The sequence below is a fragment of the Gorilla gorilla genome, chromosome 9 (assembly GCF_029281585.2).
Source record: "Gorilla gorilla gorilla isolate KB3781 chromosome 9, NHGRI_mGorGor1-v2.1_pri, whole genome shotgun sequence".
NCBI classification, from domain to species: Eukaryota; Metazoa; Chordata; class Mammalia; order Primates; family Hominidae; genus Gorilla; species Gorilla gorilla.
Window position 1 is genome coordinate 27,376,766 of NC_073233.2, and position 19,158 is coordinate 27,395,923.

Consider the following 19,158-nt stretch of genomic DNA (forward strand, 5'->3'; position numbering starts at 1 on the left):
ACTCCCCAGGCAGACTTAGATTTTCTCTACTAAGTTTCATTTTATATCATCTACTCATTATAATTCCACCTAACATAATCATGATGTCATGATTGCTGAGTGACACATCAGTCACCACAATGGGTTCCTTGTGGGCAGGGGATACTATAACTAGTTCATCACTGGTGCTCAATACTTGTTTGTTGACTGACTACATGAACACACAGAAATGGGCTGTGGTAAATTTGATGGTAAGGCTTTTGTTGGAAGCATCCCATCACTTCTTAATTAGACATGATGGCCACGGAGTGATTTGGGCTAGTGTCCATTAGCTTGGTCAGTGAACAGAGTCTTAATGAATATAGTAAAATGTACATTCATCCCTCAGTGTCTGTGGGGGATTGGTTTCAGGACCCCCTCAAGGACACCAAAGTCCATGGATGTTCAAGTCTTGGACATAAAATGGATAGTATTTGCATATAACCTATGCGTATCCTCCTGTGTACTTTAAATCATCTCTAGATTACTGATAATACTTAATAAAATGTAAATACTATGTAAATAGTTATACTGCATTGTTTCAGGAATAATGACAAGAAAAATGTCTGTACATATTCAATACAGACACAAACATCCATTTTTTTCCCCAATATTTTTGACCTGCAGTTGGTTGAATCCATGGATGGGAGGATGGGGGACCCATGGAAACAGAGAGCTGACTGCATTGTCTTTGTTGCCAAAAAAAAAAAAATCAGTACGAATCAGGCATTATCATTTTATGCATCCTCAATAATATTTGATGACAAATATGATTCTAATATTCCTTTATATCTTCAAAGATAGAAATGCAAAGATAAACTGTGGTAATCATGTAATCCCTATCTAGCTTACAAAATAATGTTCTAGCTAATTAGGACAACTTTTAAGAAATCTAATTTACTTTTGTGCATTTCTGTAGCATATACAGGTTCAGGGCCTTATATTAGCTTTTAAGCCATTATTAGTTAGGATTTGAATGCCGGGTTTGAAAACACATACACCCATTTCCTCCCCATACAGCACACTATCAAAAACAATCATGATACAAACTCAGCAGGCCAGTTTTGAAAATAAGCATTGAGTATTGTCATGAAAAAACATGAAGATTCTCTGAGCAGTCAAAGCTGCGGTAAAAGAAATTTGATGAATCTTATGTTAGACGTAACAGTTAGAAATATCTGTAGTGATCAGTGCTTCTACTGGCTCACAATAGCATGCCAATTTTTATAATCTGATGTATTGTTTACTATGATTCAAAGAGCAGAAAGTCAATCAGCTAAAATCTATGCTTTGACATCCACAATTAAGAAAGAACAACAAATAAATTGCTAATGAATAAAAAGTTTTTTTAAGTTGGAAAATGTAAAAACCAAGGAGTGGAAATTTGTAGGGAAAATATAAATTACATATGTCCGCAAAGTGGTGAATATATAATATTTATCCTCATGATTGCAGTAGATAGATTGCTTACATTTTCCAAATATGCCTTTGTACTTACATTTTATATTACAAGTGCCAGGCCTTAGAAGAGCTAAACTAGAATTATTTGTTGTCCCGTGGAGTTACTCTAGTTATTTTAGTGTAATATCCTGCTGAGATTTATATGAAAATGAATTTTAATTTCTAATAAGGTAACCATATGCTTTGGAGGGTGTTGCAATAAAGTGTCATAAATAATTATTGTTTCTAACAAATTCCGCCTTGAGACAATCAGATCTTGTTTTAACAGCCCATGTTAGACATGGATTTTAGCCATTTTCATATTTCCACCAGCCTTACCTTGCAGTCTTCAAGTGGCAACAGGAGAGATACCCTGGTGGAAACTTTTTTCTCTTTTTACTCCTCACCTACATGATGTTATTTTGTTTTAGAATTGCAAGCTTCGAAAGGACGCAGATATCTAACAGACTTAATTTTTTGGGTTTTTTTTACTCCTAATTGCTGCAGAGAAAATTGATCACATTAGGTATAGTGTGTGTGACTTGTCCAGAGGAATTAACTTTGCTCATCCTTTTCTTGTGATTAATAGTTAACTAATTTTAGTAGCTGTAAATAACTAAGAGTTAGAAGAAGCAATAAAAAAATCAGCTTCTGGCTGGGCACGGTGGCTCACACCTGTAATCCCAGCACTTTGGGAGGCTGAGGCGGGCAGATCACGAGGTCAGGAGTTTGAGCATGGTGCCAGCATGGTGAAACCCCGTCTCTACTAAAAATATAAAAAATTAGCCACACGTGGTGGCACATGCCTGTAATCCCAGCCACTCTGGAGGCTGAGGCAGGAGAACTGCTTGACCCCAGGAAGTGGAGGTTACAGTGAGCAGAGATCGCACCACTGCACTCCAGCCTGAGCAGCAGAGTGAGACTCCATTAAAAAAAAAAAATCAGCTTCTATAAATTGCTTCACATTTCTACATCTCAGAAGAGAAGAGTGGCTCCAGTTCTTAACTCAGTTCTTCCCCTTTGCTATATCCCTTCAACCAGCTTTCTTTGCCTTATTGTGTATCAATCAATAAGTCAATCAACACATATTTATGTGCTGCTCTGTTTCATGCTGGGCAGTGTGGAATATCAAAAAAGAGTAAGATATGATCTCTATCTTCTGTAAATCACCTCCTTAGAGCTAATCTGGCTCACTGGAATGCTACAGAATTTAAGTTAGGGAGGAATTCAGAGAAAAGTTCGGTCACTGGGCACTGAACTAGATGGAAGTTTCATGAAGAAGGCAAGGGCTGAAGAATGAACAAGATTTGGATTAAAGGACAAAAGAAGAGAAACATTTTATGCTCATTCTACAGCGGTTTATTTCTACTTAATGTATTAGTCTTCAGGTATCAGGGTTGAAATTATTACCCTGCCATTTAATGTATAAGAATTTATTTTCTTCAGCATGATCTCATTCTCATGCCCTGTTCTTAATAAAAGGAGGACCTGTGTGATTATAGGTCCTTGGATCTCACTTAACTTAAAACTGTTGTTTGGATGGACTCAGCTCATTTAGGTAAGCTAAGTATTCAGCTTATTCAAAGTTTAAAGCTTCCTCACAGCTTTTGGAGACCTCCTCTTTCCCTTATGCTCAAGATAGTGCTTGCATGTTCTGTCAGAGGACTGGAGTGACTGATGTAATTCCTCTTACCCAGTCTTTGGGTGATAGTCTCTGTTCTTGCTGTAGCCTAGCATGGGTTTCCATGCGTGATGAGTGCTGCCAGGAAGCCTTTCTATCTTAACCACTATGCTCCCACCTCTGCTGTCACTGGGGCTACTGATTCTCCAGGACCTAATTTCAGCTTCCATTTGCTCACCTGCCTGGGCGGTCCACCTTGAAATCATCTGTATCTTACCCTGTGACTCTTCCCTGGTGATCTCAGCAGCTGGGTACTCAGTAAGCTTCTCATGGTGGGGATAGGAAACTCTGGATCCCTTTCTTCCCGTATCAGGAGTTCAGGGACCCTGGATATGCCACATCCCCATTTCTGTTAAATTACAACTTTTTCCTGTGGGTATGGGAGTCCATCTTTAGAGGCTCTCCTTCTAGACTTCCAGACAGCAAATTGAGTAGCAAATTCTTTGTTCTTTAATCCTCCTCTGCCCTCTCTAGGGTTTTTATCTTCCCGATTTACCCATCTCCATAAAACTGAACAGTTGGAGGTATTAGGTCCTTAACACCTTTGTTCTCCTTACATCCTCTCTGAGTCTCCCCCACCTCCATATCCTCCACTGGAATGGCTTCAACTTCCTTTTCCTATATTTTAGGAACTTCTCCTACATCATATTTCTTCTTTTTCCCTACCCCATGAGCATATCGTCCATTTTGCTTTTCAAAAAAACTTTATCCTAAAGATGAGAGAAGCTATAAGGGAAGAAAAAAACAACACTGTAACAACTAGATGATTAAGAGGAAAAACACATCAAAGTATATTTCACAAAATTTGTCTACTAAGAAATACAATGTATGACTATAACCAAATGGGTACAATAATATTTGTTGGTTTCCAATTCAATGACTATTGAAACGTGGTGAGTGCTTTGGATTTAAGATTTCAAGTTTCCTATCACCATGTCAGTAGTATGGGTGAGACATGGTAAGACTAAACATTAGGCATCATAAAAAAGCTAAAGGACAAGATACAGTAACTCAGTGGTTCGTCTGTATGTTACAGCCATTCCAGAGCACTGGGATCAGATTCTGTCGCCCCAAGTCAGGCTGAAAAAGAGAATGATGCTAAATGTAGCATGTTATCATTGGTGGGGATTGTGGAACAGAATAAGGGCATTAGTGAAAAAAATCTATGGAATATGAATATAATTTGGAGTTTAGGTAATAGTGATGTGCCAATCAATGTTGATTTCTTAGTTTTGACAAATGCACCATGGTATATAAGATGTTAACATAAGGGGAAACTGCGGTAGAGGTATTCAGGAGCTGTCTGTACTATCTTTACAACTTTTTTGTGTGTAAAATTATTCCCACATAGAAAGTTTATTTAAAATAAATTATTTGGGATCAGGCACGGTGGCTTACGCCTGTAATCTCAGCATTTTGAGCATTGCTTGAGCCCAGGAGTTCAAGACCAGCCTGGGTAACATAGCAAGACCCTGTCTCTACAAGAAATTAACAAATTAGCTGGGTGTGATGGTGTGCCTGTGGTCTTAGCTGCTCAGCAGGCTGAAGCAGGAGAATCACTTGAGCCCAGGAGTTCTAGATTTCAGTGAGCCATGATCACACCATTGCATTCCAGCCTGGGTGATAGACCAAGACCCCATCTCTAAACAAACAAACAAAAAATGAATAAAAATAAAAAATTAAATTATTTGTACCTATGGACAAGCCCACAAGCAACAAGCAAAATGCAAACTATTATATTTCTTGTTACAATCTTCTTAAAATTGTTAACATTTTCCATCTCCTGAGATTTTTAGAATATTTTAAAAATTATAAGAATATTAAGAAATGAAAAACTCTCATATTTCTTTGTGTATGTATATATGTGTATTTTCATTGTTTTACTTGTAGCCCTGTTTTCAATAAATAGCTATTTAGTAAATAGCCATGTAGATATTACAAAAGAGAGAGAAAAATGTTGATTTTCTAACACTCCTAATAGATTAGTTTTCCCTCAGAGTGCAGGATATTCTGCATTTAGTTTAGATAACAGAAGCTTTTTTTCATTTTGTTTTAGCCATAGCTGAATTTTGTTACCCCTTCTGAAGTTTCTTTTGCTAAGATATATTTTTGTACTCTCAGTTTACAATTTTTTTTTCCACAGTGAGGATGGTGACAATTTTCATTAAACACCTTATAAATAGTCCTACACCATCTCTATATACCTCCAGTTCTGTTATTATCCAAATTTATCGTCTCTCCTAGGTGCGTAAGCACCTTGACACAAAATGCATCTTGAGAACTATTAAGCCAAAGCAGCAACTAATTTAACAGCTTTGGCTTGGTCAATAATGTTGACCAGTAGGAAAACATCGGCTGTCTTCCATCTTCCTGCTGGTCAGCATTATTAACTCCACAGTTTAATGAGTGAGCTTGAGAACTGCTGCCTGTGTATGCTTCTGTAGAAGATGAGATTGGATTAAATTCAATCTATATAATGCCAGGTATGATGAAAATTGCATGTCTTCTTACATTCATGTAAAAATTGCTTTTATGGAGCTCTTCCTTCTTTCTGTAAACTCAGCCTTTCTTAAAATGAAATATACATTTTCAATAGGAATCAGACGAAGGGTGACTTCTACCATTACTTGAAAAGCAGCAAATGCAACTTGGACAAAATTAAATGAGAGTTCTGTCATACATTTGGCTAAGTTCAGGTTTGCAAAAAAGACTCATAGAGTCCAAGTTTGGTGTATATGGTGGTTTGTGATGTTTTGCATTATTTGCCACATCCCCATGCTAAGTCAGTGATGGATGTCAAATGCTGGGGTTAAGGTTCCAAGCCTGTAAGACTCTCGGAAACCCTGTCATGGCAGAATTCTGTACGTAAAAGAGATACCACAACCTTCTGTTTAGTTCCTTTGCTTCTTTGTTTGCCACATTGCCCATCATTCTTGGCTCCTATCTAAGATTTGGGACTCCATTAAGCTTTAATATGATACTACTGTCTCATCCTCACTTCAGTCTGTCCATAGCTTTGCTTTTGTTCTACATGCTAGTTCTTAGGACCCTGGCTGCACTCTATGTGGTGTATGACATTTTAAATGGTGACAACCACCTGTTGTTCTGTTCTGTGAATGTGGGCTTCCACCCATTGGGCAGAAAGAGTCCTACCTAAGAGACTCAATTTATTCCTTAGACTTTCCTACTAAAAATGTGTGACCAGTTTGAATTTCCTTTGATCACATGCTATTTTTTATTCCCAAAGCATGAGTATGAGTCTTTAGGGGAAGTTGAGGAGCATCCATTGAATTCACCCTCAAAATTAGTAGCCTATCCCCTCATATGTATCTTCCAGACCTTGTTTTCTAAAAAGTTCATTATATAAAACCTTTGGTACCCTTGCAAAAAAAAAAAAAAAAAAAAAAGCCCCAACTTCGCTTGAGTCTTCCAACTTTAAAAGGCATGGACTTTTCTTGATTTGAATTTTCAGCTGTTTTAACTGGAAATGTCTGTCAGCTTCAATCAATTAAGGTAGCTTCTGTTGTTCTTTTCTTCATTATGGTATTAAAGTTTTAGCTCTAATCTGCCACCTGCCCTGTAAAGGACATCAATACTCCAGAGCATGTTTGCTAATTATATTTGATTAGTTGCAAGGTCATATGAAGGTTGTGTGTGTGTGTGTGTCTTTGGATGGGGATGTCTCAGAGCACTAATAGATGATGTTCCTCAGATCCACCAAGGGTAAATAAATGGAGTTGAACAAAAGGTGTTGGCAATGATTGACTAAATCACAGTGAAAGATGTGGATCTGGCCTTGGGAAACTTTTCTACTTAGCTGACATTCTTAGCTATTGTTTGACCTTGAATAAGAATCTTAATCCAGTTTACTGTGTCAGAGGGTGGTGAGATTCAAGATCATTATAAAGTGTTTGTGTATTACCTACTTAAGGGAACCTTTATGAACTTTGTCATTCAAATAATCTTTTCAGAACCCAGAGTTAAAATTTCCCAGAGCTATTGTTGGCTGTTGATCTTTAGCCAGAATCCTCTGACGGAATCAGATTCCCAATCTAGCAGTTAGGACATGACATAATGCACTTTTAAAAAAGCAAAAGGAAAACCTAGGAAAGACAAAGCCAGCTTTAAGTCACTTTCAAAGTCTCATGATTTTCCTGAAGTGAGGAGACTCCATGGAAGAGAGTGATATAATGCCTCCAATTTATCTCAATGGAGTACATTTGACTGGGATTTATATAGATCAAATTAATTGCTTTTCTGCAAGATACAGCAGAAGATGAGGCTTTTGATAGACATTTCTGAAGTTAAATATTCTTTGTGCAGCAGGATGTTAAAATAGTACTCTTTCTGTCCCATGGGTGGAAGCCCACATGCGTAGAACAGAATAGCAGGTGGACACTCTACTCCCCCATTCCAGACAAGATCAGGCACATTCAGGGTGTTATGGTCGTAGACAGCCTACAGCACCTGGTATTCCCAGGAGGTCTCCCATCCAAGTACTAACCAGGCCTGACCCTGCTTAGCTTCCAGGATCAGATGATACTCCCCCATTCCAAACTGGAAATGCTGGGCCATGTAAGCAGGGCTCACAAAGAACTCTCTTTTCTTAAACTAAAGTGTGATTGAAATGTAAAACTGTCCATATTTTGGGGACGAGTATACACTCATGAAAAGAGTAGCATCTTCAAGGCCATAGCTATATCGATCACCTTCCAAAGTTTCCTCCTATCCCATCATTATTATTATTGTTTTTATTATTATCCTGTGGTAAGAACTCTTGACTTCTCACTTTATTCTATTAAGTGGTTGGAAAGGTATGAGGGGAGCTGAGGATTAAATAAAACATTTATTTGGACAAAGTTGTTAAGTTGTTCCCACTTTTTCCTACATTGGAAAGGGGAGAGGTGGATTCTGTCTTCCGCTTAAACCTAGTGAGAACAGCCTCAAGGATGCTCTGGAGAAGTGCATTTCCCGGAGCTAGGGGAAGACCGTTCACTGATGTCTGACTCACCACCTGCCAACCTGAAGAGTGACAGCTGATGGAAGCAGCTCTGGGCAGCAGGCTAAGGGGCATGAATGGAAAGGATCTGCACCCCCACTGGAGTTACATTCCAGATATCCCTGGTGTGTTATTTGGGTTCTCTGGGAAGCAGATGCTGAGACTGAGCTAGAGGGGCAGATGGTTTATTAAGAAAGAGGGGAATGCCTATGAAAAATGAAGAGGAAAGAAAGAAGCAAAATAGAGAAAATAAGAGAGCCTCAGACCAGATGTGAATCTTACAAAGTCTTGGGCAATCAACAGGGAACTCCCACATTGGAAGGGGGAGCGGTGGATTCTGTCTTCCTCTTAAGCCTAGCGAGAACAGCCTCAAGGATGCTCTGGAGAAATTGCACATTTCCTGGAGCTAGGGGAAGACTGTTCACTATCTGACTCACCACTTGCCAATCTGAAGAGTGAGAGCTGATGGAAGCAGCCCTAGGCAGCAGGCTAAGGGGCCATTTGAATGAAGAGTGTCTGTTAGAGTCCCATGTTGGGCAAAATGGCCCAGTCTTAGTACCCCTGTAATACTCAGTCATTGGTTGAAGAACCTCAGCTCTGATGCCACTTTAGTGGATTCCAGGGCTAATGCACATGAAGTCTGTTGGCTAACTATACTTTTCACAACTGAGTAGCAAGGTCTTTCTTGAAGAGAGATTCAAGCAGTGTACCTCTATGGGTACTGGGAATGGCAAACTGCCTCTCCATATATTTCACAGCCATTTCAGCATCTCTACAGCTAGCATTTCAGAGGAGAATCTACATATCAGAGCCATAAAAGGCTTTAGACTAGAAGAATATCAAAGCTGAGCAAGAATATATTATAACAGTTACCTACATTAATTAGTTACCTACATTAATGTAGTTACCTACATTCCTTTTGTAAAAGGAAAGTCTGTGCAGATATTTGGACATTCTGACTATTCTGTCTTTGGTAAATATTATGCCTATAGCAGGGAAATGCTGTTAGTGGGGTTGGGCTTGGGTAGGTGGATGGTAGATTGGAAAGTCTTTCTGTTTGTCTGGACAGATTACTACTTTCTGTTTTATTAGAAAGCTTTAATCAGAACAATAAAGATAGGATACTACAGAGCAAGGGTTAGCTACACTTAGGGACTTCCTCAGCCAGAAAAGTCTCCATGGGCCTGCATTAAACCTGCCTCTACATTCCATCAAACAACAGTCTCCCCTGCTCCATCCAAAAAATATGGCAGAAAGAGGCTCTCTTGTCTAGGGTTCTGCTTTACTGAGAGAATTGCCTCATGTATTGTGGATCTAAGCCAGTGGAAAAATTTCCTCTTCTTATAAGTCACCTTGGTGAGGCACAGTGTCCTTAAACTTGTTCTTCTGCCAATCCTATTTCCACCTGCAGTTGTCACACTCTGTCTCCTGCCAATTTCACTTGCAGTGAATTATTTTCAGCAAACTTTGGCTATTCTAGGAGCATCCATGAATGCTAAGAATTTATCTTAATTCCCCCAATTCCTCTTCTTCTTGGGTTTTGCACTGAATCCTTAACATGATTATATTTTTAAACTACTAATAGAATTAGTATTAAACTAATATTTCATCCATTAGTGGAATTGATTTCTTTTTTGTACTTTTAAATATGCCATCTCTTCTCATCTAATTGATAATTAATTGAATAAGCATTTTCTATGGAATAAACATTTGCTGAGCATTTCCTGTGTTCCAGGATCTGTGCTGGAATAAATTTGGGAATAAACTAATTTAGATATGGTCTCCAACTTCAGGACGCTCAGTCTTTAGCTTTTCCTGCAAATCATGCCTATAAACATATAACTTCCTTTCTGAAAAAATGTGTTGTTTTTCCCATTTAGCTTAATGATTAGATCTCTGGTTTCTTGACAGAGTGGGGAAATAATTGGTGAACAGCTACCTCTGAATCAAGATATACTATGCAAAGAACAAACTCAAAGTGCATCAACAATGCAATGGTTACTAAAATGCCAGTTTTTTTGCTAGGTCACATAAATCTTGTGCTTTGGACATCTGAAAAGTTTAGGCTTGCAGAAGTATTAGAGGTCATCTAGTGCAAACTCTTTATTTCGTGGTACAGAGACAAAAGCGTGAAGAGAAAAAAATGTCTTGCCCATAGTCATGGGGCCTGTAAATGAAAGAGCTGGGACCCTGTCTCCTTCTCTATACTCTGCTTTGCCCTGCTGTTTTTGGTACAGAGACCTATGGACCTGTGTCAGGGAAGCTGGAAGAGATTTTGTCACTTGGTAAGCTGCAGGATGAGTTGGATCCAAGGTCCTCCTCTCTGAGGGTCTCTGACTCCAAGAAACAAACTGTGAGCACTAATGCTAGATTACCTTTTTTTAAAATTTTTTTATTTTTTTATTTTATTATTATTATACTTTAAGTTTAGATTACCTTTTGCATTATCCATAAATTATTAAAGTTCAGTACCTCTAAACTTTGTAGATTCAAATTCTCAAAGTTGAGAACTACTAAATATAATATACAGATGAATATTCTTCTAGATAATTGTGGAGTGATGAATGTGAGAAAAATAGAGTACTCATACAAATTTTCTTGCACTTTCCATTGCTTTTGAATCTCTTCCTCAACTTCTCTGCCTGGGAAACTTTTATTCATCCATGCATCACTAATGCCCTTTGATCCATCTTGCAGAATAGATTGTTGTCCCATCTGTGTTCCTATGCACTTTATAGTACTTGTGGTACTGAGGTTTAGTTATTTTAGTTATTTCTGTGACTCTCCCTGGCTGCGCTGTGAGTTTGAGTGGCAGGGAACAGCTGTATTCATCTTTATGTCCCTAATGCTTATTATGTGTACTGGCATGTAGTAGATGTTCAATATGCAGTAATTGAAATGGTTAATAAAAACTAATTAATTAGAGTCAGTCTAGTTTAGCTAATATTATACATTATAATAAACATTTTAATAATATTTTAAATTATAAAGTATTTTTGTTTATTGTCTTGCTCGATTATGATTCTAATATCATCCCCATGAGGGAGTTGTTATTATCACTGTTTCTATAGGAAGGCACAGAATCAGAGAAGCCATATTTAATGTTATCTAATGGGAAATTGAGTTTTCCACCCATCCTGGCATCAATCCACATGCCTTGGTCTCCACAGGGAGGTTTTCAGATACCAGGTATGGATTGCTAGTAGTTGGATAATTTTATATGTCCATGATTAAGTGAGATAAGAGTAATAAAAGTGAAGTTTTTTAAATAATGATAAGATACATTAATGTATAGTGCTAAGATTATGTTAAGATGAAGGGCCATCCTTGTGTGTGTGTGTGCTAAAATGTCCCCTTTTAAAATAAAATGAGAGTGGCAGCATATAGTATATTAAAAAATCGTGTGTCCAAAGGAACATTGGCTGCAATTTGTAAGACATATATTATTAAAAATAATTTTTTGAAGCGTTACTAGTCTGCTAAACCTCAAAGCCTAGGAACCATAGCTACCTTTGTGGAACACCTCAACTAGTTAATTTTTTCTTACCTGTCTTTTGGAAGCAAATAATGAGAAAACAGCTTATATCAGGAATTTAATTAGGATAACATCCATCCAAAAACCATTTAGGGTGTGTCCTGGAATAAGAATGTACTAAATTTAATTTCTTATATTTGTTTTAGCTATAGCCCTGAAAAGGGAGAGCTCATATTCAGAATAATAACTCTGTAGGCATGTCATTCTTATCAACTTGTGTTTCATTATTATATTTACCGACATGAGTGGTTAAAAACATCGATATGATGATTTTCCACAATATGGTTTAAAGTGAGGTTTACTTCTACTTCTCATTTAAGCCACTTAAAATTAATATTGTATTATGTCCAGAGCATTGTAGACAATTACATGTTTTGTTTCTGTGTTTACAAATCAGGTAACATCACAGATTTCACTCTTTTTGACTTAGAGGCTAATGCAACAGAGTGAATGTGGTTTTATCTCAGGCTACATTTCCACCCTGTGGCTGTTCAGACTGGACAGGGGCAGGGTTTTTGCCAGGGAAGGAACACTGTTGGTTCACCAGACTGGTGGCATTTAGAGCTCAGCTCACAGCACAGGGGTGCTGCTGCTTGATTGCTGGCATTTTGCTACCTTCTGGGTCTTGTCTTTATAAATGGGTAGCATGTATTTCCAATCTCTTCTCTTGTTGATAAAGACTGTGTTCATGAGCATTGGCATTAACAACACAGTTTTGCAGCCTGAGGTTAAAAGCTTTCTGATGTCTCATTAACTCACAATGGCATTTCATTTTTAATATTGTCTGTGCACACTTGCTTGAATCATCACAGTTCAAATGACTTTAATTTGCAGTGGCAAACGTAACCGTGATGGATTCTTTAGAAATACAAACCAAAGTGGTGGGTGCCACCACGGTATACTTATTCTTGGTTAATGCCTTTTCAAAATATTAGGAACATCTCTTCTGTCACTGGTATAGCAAAGTAGCAATCACATAGGCTTTGGACTTAGACCAACTGAGGTTTGAATCCCACCTGTGTCAGTTATTAGTGGCCTTGAGCAACTCACTTCATCTCCTTTAATCACAGTTTCTTATCCATTAAATAGATATAATTGATAATTTCATAGATTTGGGGGGGGAGTGGGAAATTAAATGAGAAAAAAATATATACTTAGCATCTAGTGAAGTTCCAGGATGGGATCTGCTATGGTTTGAATGTGTGGGTCTGCTATGATTTGAATGTGTCCCCCAAATTTTATGTGTTGAAAGCTTAATCCCCAAATTTAGATGTTAATGATATTTAGAGGTGGAGGCTTTGGAAGGTATTAGAATTAGGATGGGGGATCCCATGATGGGACTGGTGGCTCTATAAGAAGAGGAAGAGGGACCCGATCTGACATGCTCTTGCCCTCTCACCATGCGATGCCTTCTGCCACGTTATAATGCAGTAATGCTGTCTTCCCCAGATATAGGCCCTTAACCTTGGACTTTTCAGACTCTAGAACTGTAAAAAGTAAATTTCTTTTTCTTATTAATTACCCAGTCCGTGGTATTCTGTTATAGCAACAGAAAACATATTAAGACAGGATTTCTTCTGTATGTTATTTTCCTGGTGGTATTCAAAAAACGTTTTTATCAAATGCTTTGCCTGGAATCTCTAAGACTCAGAATGGCAGCATGCATAGTCAGTCTCTCGAATCCCTTTTTGTTTTTTCTTTTCCCCTTGGCGCTTGTAAGTTTCAGTGACACGGTCTCTTTTTGCAGCTGGCTGAAGAGGGATAAGACCCCCAACGCCTCTCAGGGTTGAAAGCTTCAACTACATCATGTTTATCTGAGAGCTTGGCGTTGGAGTTTTGACCACTGTGGTACAATACTTTCCACTTGGTATTACCCTTTACAAGACTGTTGTCTCTGACAACCCCACAGAGAAGTGGGCAGGCTGGGCCAAAGGAAATTCTTTGGTCTTAGAGTGAAATAAACATCATCTCTAGCAACCTTTAACATGGTGAATACCTTAGAATGCAAAGCACAAAATAAAGATCGAAGTTAACTTTGTATGGATATCTACCTGTTGGAGGGGTAGCTGGTGATATATTGATATATTTATATATAACAATCTAGAAGCAAATGTCGGCTGACCCTGCTTTATTCTTATGATTAGAACAGAGTCACAAGAATAGGCCTGCTCTCTTGAGCAAGGAAGGATTCTATTCCAGACTTAATCCTCCATCCTGTCTCATAAGTAGGGAGACAAGAGAAGGCAGTCAACTGCACCTCACATCTTTCCCTTATCCTCTTATTGTCTGGTTATACATTTTGTTTTCAGTGTTGAGGGTAGGCATTTCTGAAATCACTAGAACCTTTAAACTTGCTACAAATATCAGTTTTTAGTGATCTCTCCTCTGCAGAAGACATAATAACATGTGACATTGATAGGATTGGGGCATTCACAACCAATGTGTATGTGTATGTACACACACACACACACACACAGACACACGCACATCAGGCATGCAGTGAGAAACTGCAGAAATGATTGGGATGAAAGTTAGTGTTAGCCTGGGGCCGCTCTCTGCAGGAACTGCTGAAACCCTTGCTCGGAGCTTTTTGCATGCATATCTTACACTCCCTGTTAGCCTTCCTCACTGGCATTCTCTTCTCACTCTAAGATTTCTTTTTTTGTTAGAAACAAGGCAGCCAGATTCCATCCTTTTGGTGTCTCGGTGATGGGTTTGTGTAGGAGGGACACCTGTACATTCACACTTACTTGCAATTGTAGGTGCTATGCAATTATGACTTAACCGTGAGTAATTTTAACACATCCTTCCATTCTCAAAGAACAATGCTAATCGGATTTAGATGCCCACTTACAAACAAGACATTTTGAAGTTAAGGTATGGCCCACTTATATAAGATGATTTTTGTAACACCTCAGATACATAGCTAAAGATGTCAATATGAATAGAAATATCCACATTTGTTAATTTGCAAAGGCTCAGATGAAGTTAATGCCTCAACCTGAAGCTTTCTGTGATTTGTCCTAGAGACATATCAAGGAATTCAGAGCTCAGAGTGATTTTGTAAATCATTTAATTCAGACTCCTCAATTTATGGTAGGGAAAATGGTTGTTTACAGAAGTGAAGTAACTTGCCTTTAACTACTTGGTAAAAGAGGTTGGACTTGCCAGCTCTCATCTCCTACAATAATTATATCTCTGAATCCCCAAATAATTACAGACTGATCACACATTTTGGAACTTCTTACATTACTCTTTATGGTTTCATATGTGCAGACTTGTCTAACCTACTTCATTGGAAATATTTAACGTATTTTCAGCTATACCTTAAATGTAGCTGAATACAAACTACATCTTAAATCCTTTCTATCATGAAGGCTAAATTGGTGCTAATTATTTAGTAGAAAGATTCAATGAATATTTATTTATTGACTAAAATATCTAAGTATTTTGTCTGCATGATTCTAAGTAAAGGATACAAGGACATTTTTTCTTAATGTCTGAATGTTTCAGATTTCTTTCTAATATATGGGATCTAGCCAGACTGGGACAGGTGCTGTATTATAGTAATTTTTAGAATCATAGTAGGTGCTGAAAAACATGTTTATTGAGTCAATGAATGAATGGGTAAGTAATGAAAAATGTGTATAAACAACTAATAAGGAGAAAAGCTATGGACAGAAGTGTGGCGTGGGAGAGATAATTATAGGGAAAGGTTAGCTTTTTAGGAGACCTATACCCATCCTCACATGTATCCCAGGCAAGAATGAGGGGCAGGTGAAGTCCAGAGGTTTCTCTGTGGGGTCTGGGGCAGAGATAACTTTCTTTTGTATCATAGTACCAGCTCTTCTAGTAACTCATTAACATGCAATTATGATTTAACAGTGAGTAATTTAACAAAAGTAATTTAACAGGTAAGGGAAAGTAGAATTTAACATGGAGGAGAAGAAGAAGCTTCTAAAATACTGTTGGTTTCGAGGTTCCATCAACTGCGGCATTCAATGTGTCAAGTAAGGTAGAGTCTCCAACGGGATCCAATCAGGTTCATCAGGGAGAGGGCAACTGTGGCAATTTGATTGGTGGGACGTGAATGTTTATAAACACCTTGATGTCCATGGACCTGTGTTTATTTGGTATGTGTGAAACTGTTGTGCTGCAATTTACTGTTGGAATCATGACAGCCACTTTTCATGGGGCCCAAGGATGCTCATCTCTGACTCACGGCTGCCTCCAGCATAATTCCTGGAACATTAATTCACCTGATTGAGCATTCTCCTCGGCATTGATCCATCCCTATGTTGTTTCACATCAACTTCTATGTAGCCTCATGGCAATTAGTATCACTTGTTCATTTATTCATTCGTCCCTTCAGCTAACAGTAATCGAAGGTCTTCTGTTTGTTAGATGGCATGCAAAGTGCTGAGGATATGAAGAGGAAAAGATGCATTGCTTGTGTTCATGGTGCTCGCTGCTGATGAGGAGAGTAATAAAACCCAAATCCAAATTTGACCCTGTAAGTTCTCATAGGACACGTCTGTGGCTCACAGTGAGGCAGAGGGTATCACAGGCACAAGGGTGCATAATTGGTTACCCAGAGCTCACATGCAACGTGGCATTTCTTCTGCTCGAAATCACGACTGCCCAGGGTCCGTGTCTTGCTGCCTCAGAAATCTGATTTTGCCAGTTTGCTGAGAAGAGTTCCGTCTCTTAGGGACAGGATTATATTTGACATGCTCGTAGAACTTGATTATATATGATATCTCAGAATGTCAATTCAGTAATTTACAGTAACTGTCAGGCAGGTCAGACATTTATCTCAGACTAGGATATTCTCACCTTGAAGGGAAGGAAAAAATGGTCAGAGGCTTCCTTAACGAGCGTGTGCTCAGAGGAAGGTTTAATAGCAGTGGGTTCTGGTAGGCTGGTTAGTACATCACAACAACACGCGAACAGAGTCAAGGGGTGGCAGTTTTTGAGCAGCCATCAGCACCCCCTCCCCCTCCCCCCGCCCACTGTTACAGGCCCTGCCAACTTGCTAATCTTCTCCCTGTGCTGTAGGATGTGGCTGTTTGCTGTTCTGGCTTAACCCAGGAATGGTGGTGTGAAGGATTTATAGGAATGGATTGACTGCATCTCTTTCAGACTGTACCACACAAACACTTTTCTCTTAGTAGAGCATTGTTTAATTCATATAATTCATGTATTAATATGATATGTGTTAATGGCTTATGATGAAAAACAGCAGTCTACTGCTCACTCCTCCCTATTCCTCCCCTAAGAAGTTTCTTCTTGTTTCTTCTACTGTTTACTTCCATTCTTTTCTTCTAATAATGTGCTTGTATTGCTATATTTTATACAATTTTATTTATTATCTATTGCCTTTCTCTTATAGTGAGGATTCAGCTTGCTAACTACCCCTTGCTCCACCCTGCCTGCCTGTCTCCTTCTCTTTCCAAGTTCTAATACAATAGAGCTAGGATCAACTGGAAGTTTCAGGTGAGGTTTGAAAGGAATGAGCTTGCAGTTATAAACCCCAATGCCTGGGGCATAATAGACCAGTGTGCAAAATCTCCATTCTTTGACCTAACAGCTGACTGCAGACACGTTAATTTACAATTTAGGACCCTGGTTTCCTTCTTCCTCAAAATCAAAGTGGTAATACTTTCTGTCTAGAAAGTGAGGGTGAACAATAAAATACATTTAAAGTGCCTAGAACTATACACCTTAAAAATAGGCTAAATAGGGAGTAAAGCTGAGGGGCTCTTTTGAAAAGTGAGGTGCCGTAAAGCTTGACTAGGAACATTTTTTACTAGGGAATTTTTAAGGCAGGCAAAAATACTCCCTTTCCCTGCCCCAGATATTTAGAAAACAGCAAACCGCCCTTAGCTTCCCCAGTCTTGAGCTGTGTCACCTTGTAAAGTACTGTTCTACCTTGGGCTGCCCAGCCCCCTTTCTGTTCAGTCTGTCTCTAAACAGGGTACAATGCCATTGATTAGACTTCCTTCTGCTTAGTAAATTACAATCACACTGCACTTCTCCTTCCTTGAAATTACTCCCAAATCACCTTGATTGGGGGTTTCAATGTTCCTGGTTTCCTCAGTCACACATTTACAGACATTTTCTAGCTTTATTTCCCCAGATGGTTAATCTCACACATTGTATGTGGATTTTATGTATTTAATTCCCAGCCGGCAATTTTATTTCCCCTATCTTTGCTTCCTTAAAATCTAATCAAATGCAGAAATCAACCCAAGAATATCCTCTATGATGAAGTCTTTCTGGATCTCCTGGTCTAGCCCAGAGTTATTTGTTATTCATTTTCATTGACAAGTCCCTTTCTTCCTGTTACAAGTTGGATTCTCTGGAAGCAGATACTGCTGAGATGGCATTAGGGGTGCAAAATATTTATTAGTGATCAACACCTATGAAAGGAAAGGGGAGGAAGCAGGATTAAGCAGAGAGAGAAGAGGAAGAAATTATAATTCTGGCATGACAAAGATCAGTAACAAATACTGTACCTGAGTTTCCTATGTTGGACCAAAATAACCAGACCCTTACACCTTTATACCTCCACCTGGCTCCCCTTGCCAGATGCAGACTGCCCTGGGGAGATTGTGTCCTCAGACCAGGCGTCTCTCTGGAGCTGAAGTGGACCCTGAAAGAACTGACAGCTGGAGAATGTCGGCTGATTACACTCTCTGCAGTTGGGCAGCAAGTCCTTCCATGAATGGAGATCTTAGGTTTCTATCTTTGTGCCTACTGCACATGCAGAGTATTTCTTTTAGGTTCTTAGTGAACACACTCATGTGTATAGTTAATTGGTTGTTGTCTACCTTTTCCACAGGCCTGTGAGCTCCCTCTCACTGATCTTTTGTTCCTCGCCTCCACCACTTAGTGCATAATGAACATCCAATAAACTATTCAATAAGCATTCCACAAATAGGCATAAAACCAGTGTTTATTTTCATGTTCGACTTCTGGAGTTATTTCTATCACTGTATTCATCACCGTAATGTGAAGTGTAGAAAACTATTTTCTGTGCCCCTCTAGGGTGCCAACCACTGCGCTAAGAGCTTCTGGGCACCATGCTGAGAGCACTTCTTGGGTTAAGACCTGTGTTTTCTCTGGCTTCCATATTAAGAGTCCAACCCAATGTCGAATAACATAGGCCACCCCCAAGTTGAGCCCCACTGCAGCCACTCTACTTTTCAGTTGCTGCCGCACTACAGTAAGGAGAGTGCTCTGCTCCATCCAGAATGCTCTATTTTTTACAGCATCCTGGCCTTGCACATCTTCATATGGTTTGCTTTGTTTATTCCAACCTTGAGAGCATATGTTAGATATTGTCTGTGTTCAACATTCAGAGTTGTTCTCCCTGCCAGCCTTCCATTCAAGACCACACAGTTTTCTTCTTTCATGACCTCCCTTTCTCCCCAGTTAGGGCCATTGTCTTGAAATTAGGGTCATCAGAAACCTGCTCACCCC

General features: G+C 38.9%; 1 protein-coding gene across 2 annotated transcripts in view; it reads left to right on the plus strand.

Moving 5' to 3' along the window:
- The window catches only part of NELL1 (neural EGFL like 1), a 914,558-nt gene that overhangs the window by 328,000 nt on the left and 567,400 nt on the right, over window positions 1-19,158 (plus strand). The window lies entirely within an intron of this gene.